Source organism: Mastomys coucha, unplaced genomic scaffold (genome assembly GCF_008632895.1).
Source record: "Mastomys coucha isolate ucsf_1 unplaced genomic scaffold, UCSF_Mcou_1 pScaffold11, whole genome shotgun sequence".
Lineage (NCBI taxonomy): Eukaryota > Metazoa > Chordata > Mammalia > Rodentia > Muridae > Mastomys > Mastomys coucha.
In genome coordinates, this window is record NW_022196893.1 from 30,234,845 (window position 1) to 30,240,232 (window position 5,388).

At 44.5% G+C, this 5,388-nt stretch overlaps 1 long non-coding RNA gene across 1 annotated transcript in view; it reads right to left on the reverse strand.

The window, feature by feature from the left end:
* The window catches only part of LOC116079269, an 11,004-nt gene that overhangs the window by 2,074 nt on the left and 3,542 nt on the right, over positions 1-5,388 (reverse strand). The window contains exon 3 of the long non-coding RNA XR_004113855.1: positions 407-543. This is a non-coding gene — a long non-coding RNA (uncharacterized LOC116079269). The remainder of the gene's footprint in view (positions 1-406; positions 544-5,388) is intronic.

A 5,388-nucleotide genomic window follows, 5' to 3' on the forward strand; every position in this document is an offset into this window, starting at 1 on the left:
GTGTGTGTGTGTATGTGTGTGTGTGTGAAGGTTAGAGGACAGCTGGAGGGAGCCGACTCTCTCACAACCATATGGGTCCTAGGGCTATAACTGGGGTCATTTCTCTTGGCAGCAAACGCCTTTACCCATAAGTCATCTCACCATCTGACAACTTGAGTTTGAATACCAGAAACCACATAAAGTTGGGAGGAGATAACCAGTTCTACACAGACACACACACACGAATGTACAAGCATAACAATTTTAAAGCATACAATTTTCAAGTACATTGTACACATTTGCATTTAGACAGAGTAGACACGTTATACATAAATACATACACATACTTTACACGCACACATACATACAAAAGTGGTAAAGAAAACCACAGAAGGACCTGTGGTCAAATGGATCAGGGAACACTTACCTCTTAGGAACAGTAGAGAAACACCAAAGACTTCTGAATAAGGAGTGGGGTGGAGGTCATCGGTGATTGGAGGTGACACTGAAGAACGTCATGCATCAAGGTGTATCCTTGGAATTACCATGACCACCTTCAGATAGCTAGAAGAGACGCCATAGTAGGCTCGGCTATCGGCCCAGCTGCTCAGGGGGCCAGAAGGAAGGCAAACTCAAGACGAGCTGGAGCCTCTAGTCCTAGGATGGCCAAGGCCATGGGTAACATCGCCAATAGTTAGGTGGATATATTAAAGAACTGACTGCCGCTGGGCTGGAGAGATGGCTCAGTGGTTAAGGTCACTTCCAGAGGACCCAGGTTCAATTCCCAACACCTACTTGGCATCTGACAAATGTCTGTAACTCCAGCTCTGGGGAATTAGACACCCTCACACAGACCTACATGCAGGCAAAACACCAATGCACATTAAAAAAAATCCTGTGTGTGTGGAGGGGGAAACATAACTTACACATAGAAAAACAGCCCCAGGATAACCAAGGGAAGGGTCATAAAAAAGCAAGCAAAGCAAAAACAAACAAATAAAAGGCACTTTTTAAAAACTGCAGTTGCTGCACAAAGAGCTGAGTTTTCCCAGTTTCAAATGGCCTACCACAGTATTTCCATTTCAAATTCCACATATTTTGTTTGGCTACAGTTCCCCCACTCCCCCATCTTCCACCCCCGCCTGCTTCTCCGCTTTTAACCACCAAATTGATGCTTAGTTTCTGACTTGGGAGACCGAGCAACTTCAGTTCTTAAGAAGGAACATTTAAAATGTGAAAGATGGAAACTAGTGAAAGCTGGGGCTGGAGACAGTGGCACAGACGGTGCTGCTGGCAGTGTGAGGATGGCGCCACAGAGATCATGGCAGAGAGGACCGGGCACCCACACTGGGCAGTGACTGCAGCCTGTAATCCCAGTTCCTGGGGGATCCACCACTTCTGACCTCAGATGACACTTATACGCATGTAGTGCACAGAAACTTTTTGTTGTTGTTGTTTAGATTTATGTATATGAGTACACTGTTGCTGTCTTCAGACACACCAGAAGAGGGCATCGGATCCCATTACAGATGGTTGTGAGCCACCATGTAGTTGCTTGAAATTGAACTCAGGACCTCAGAAAGTGCAGTCAGTGCTCCTAACCGCTGAGCCACCTCTCCAGCGCCACCACACAGAAACTCTTACAGTTCACATACATACTCACAATAAACTAGTAAATAATGATGGTTTAAGTGTCTGAGGATTGTAATTCCAGCATTTAGGAGGCTGAAGCCAAGTGAAAAGAAAAAATTTGAGGTCAGCCTGGGCTTCAGAATGGATTCTAGAACAGCTTATTCTACAGAGGAAGACCCTATTTAATAAACTAAAATGAAAAAGAATGTGAAAGTGTATAAATAAGTGGCGCACACCTTTAGTCCCAGAACTCAGGAGACAGAGGTAGGTGGATCTTTAAGTTCCGAGTTCAAGACCAGCCTGGTCTACAGAGTGAGTTCCAGGACAGCTCAGGTAGTTGGGATAGCTACAGCTGATCTTAGCTCTTGGGAAGTGAAGGCAGGAAGATCAGGGTTGTGAGGCTGGCCTTGGCTACATGAGACCCTGCCTCAAAATAAAAATAACAAAATAAAGCAGGTGTGGTAGCACATGCCTTTCCTCTCAATACTCAGGAGTGAATGACAGGTTGATTGATCTCTGTGAGTTCAAGACCAGCTGGGGTCTACATAGAGAGTTCCAGGTCTGTCAGGACTATGTAATGAAACTCTGTCTCCAAACAAAACAAAACAAAACAACTAGCCAAACAAACAAAAAACCAAACCAAACCAAAGAAAATAAAAACAATAGCAACAATAACAGCAACAAAACCCAAAGAATCAAACATGAAAAGAAATAGCAAAATCAGTAACTGAGAAATCCCCAAGAATTTAGAATTTAAACAGACCTTAAAGTAGCCCAAGAGCCAACAGAATCATTAGGAATTTTTAAAATATTTTTGAACTGAATGAAAATGAAAATACAACATAACACAATGTAGAAGAAACAGAAACTATATACCACAGAAGAAACAAACATTACGGGAAGCCCCTAGAAAATAGAAGTCACATGATGCTGTAAAACATATTTGATCTTTGTCTGTTTCCTCAAATATAACTCATACATTCTCTGGACTCTCCAGATCCACCCGTGTTTATGTGCTAATGGTTGATGGATATCTGATTAGAACCAGGTCAGGTCTGGCAGAGCAGGAGGGAGATTAGAAGAGGCCAGAACATTTGTCCTCACCCCTTGTGCTCGCTAGTCTTATGTCAGCTTGACACACAAAAGAGATATCTGGGAAGGGAATATTAATTGAGAAGATGCCTCCATAAGATCCAGCTGTGAGGTATTTTCTTAGTCAGTGATTGATGGGGGGGGAGGGCCCAGCCCATAGTAGGTGGTGCCATCCTTGGGTTGGTGGTCCCGTGTTCTATAAGAAAGCAGTTGCAAGCCATGGAGAGCAAGGCAGTAAGCAGTTCCCCTCCACAGTCCCTGCATCAGCTCCTGCCCTGCAGGTGTTCCTGTCTTGATGTCTTTTGATAATGAGCAGGGATATGGTGGCAGAAGCTGACTAAACCCTTTCCTCCCGGATCTGCTTTTGGCCTTGATATTTTGTTGCAGCCCGGATCTGCTTTTGGCCTTGATATTTTGTTGCAGCCATAGAAACCCTGACTAAGACAAGGTGGAACAGGAATGGGCTATTGCTGTGACTGATCTTTTTGTGGAAGGACTTTGGAACGTTGGGCTAGAAAGCCATTGAATGTTGAGAGCTCTGCCAGCTGTTCTGTGGGAGCTTGGAAGATCAGACTGTTGAGAGCAGTGCGGACAATGGAGGCCTGGTTTGTGAAGTTTCAGAGGGAAGTTTAAAGACTTTACCAGGGCCATTTGCTACTTTAATTTAAGATTCTGTGGTTCTGGGCTGGAGAGATGGTTCAGCGATAAAGAATTCTTGACTGCTCTTCCAGAGGTCCTGAGTTCAATTCCCAGCAACCACATGGTGGCTCACAACCATCTGTAATGGCAACTCATGACCTCTTCTGGTGTATCTGAAGACAGCTACAGTGTACTCATATACAATAAATAAATAAATTTAAAAAAAGAAAGATTCTATGGTTCTGATTCTCTGGGGCTAAAGAATCAGCTGTGAGTAACAAGATACCACAACTACTAAAGTGGAACCTTTGCTTTCCTGGGATGTTCAATGCTGGCTGGCTGGAGCTGAGAGTTTAGTGGTGATCGGGAAGACGTTAGCATCACTGAGGTGTTTGAGAGCACAGAGAAGCTGGCTCCAGAGGTGGTCATGTACCTCGTGTACATGTACATTGTACCGTGTTGCCAGCTGGACTTGGTGATGTGTAAGAGTCATCCACTGTTACCGGTTTTGAAGGCCCAGGACTGAAAGGATCAGGCAGAGAAGTTGAGGTGTGACACCGTGGCACCGTGAAGAGCGCCTACAACATGATACTGGAGAAAGTGCAGCCCAGTTGCAGGAGAAGACCCCAGCATTCTAGGGGATGCCAGTACCATGGGTCATGGGTATGACCACCAAGGACCGTAGCAGCAGTGGAATGGAGCCTGCCTGAGCTGAGAAGACAAGCAGTGTGTGCTGTAGAGGGCAGAGCTGCAGAAGTGACCCAAGCCCTTAGGAGGAGCCTCGAAGACTGTGAGTGGATCCCAGACATCAGACGTAATATTTTATATAGTTGAAGTTTAATTTTGCTTAGATTTGATTGTGACTGTGCCCTGATTTTTCTTTTCCCTCTTGAAGTAAGAAAGTATTTGTTTGTTTGTTTGTTTGTTTGTTTTTTCGAGACAGGGTTTCTCCGTGTAGCCCTGGCTGTCCTGGAACTCACTCTGTAGACCAGGCTGGCCTCAAAAATCCGCCTGCCTCTGCCTCCCAAGTGCTGGGATTAAAGGTGTGCGCCACTGCACCGCCACCACCACTGCTCAGCTGGTTTATTTTTTTATTTTACTGGAGCCCACAGTTGAGTGACTTTGGATTTTAAAGTGACTGAAATTTTAATGTGTTTGACTTTGTAAAGGTTGTGGGATGTTTAAAGTTATTTATGTTTTTTTTTTTTTCATATCAAAAAGAACCTTTATTTCTTGTGTGGCTTTTTCTCATGCTTTTTTGCCAGCCGCCTTAGAAGCAGCTCCTTTCTGGACTGTCGTCTTGGTCATTAACAAGCTGGGCATTCCACTTCACCACTGTTAACGTACTAGGGTGGCATTCCACTTCACCACTGTTAACGTACTAGGTGGCAGCTCTTCATATCATAACCCACAAACTGTGCAGTACCCAGGGTATCCATATGTGTTGTTTTTTTAACAAAATACCCAGCCAGATGCTGGGGTGAAAACCTGCTAGCTCAGAGAGGCAGAGAAAGCACCCAGTTGACCTTCCTCCTCTGCTGATGTCCCAAAAGAAAGTTCTTTAAAAACCTCTTCAGCGTTCAGGGCTACACAGAGAAACCCTGTCCCCCAAAAACAAACAAAAACAAAAACAAAACAAAAAACCTCCTCAACGTTGCATGTCCCTTCCTTCGGCTTCCTGTGTGCCTCTCTATCTGTCCTCCTGACTTCCTCTCAGTCTCTATGGTTTTCTTTCCTGTGTTTACTCCCTGTCAGCTGGTTGCTTGCTCTGCTCTTGAGCTATGGTTGACTTTACTTAATCCTGTTTACAACGAACATTTCTTGGATTAAATGTGTGTGCTGGGGCTGAGCCACACCACAACTAGAAGCAGGTTTCCCCCAGTTAATAACACAATTTGATCACAGTGTGATCAAATATCCCACAACACATATGAGTTCCAGAAAGTGTGTAAATCAGCCACACCTCAGGGCAGGCCCCATGCTCAAGAGTAGACAGCCAACACAGATAAGACATATCAGTTTCTAATGGGTTCTTTTTTTTTTTTT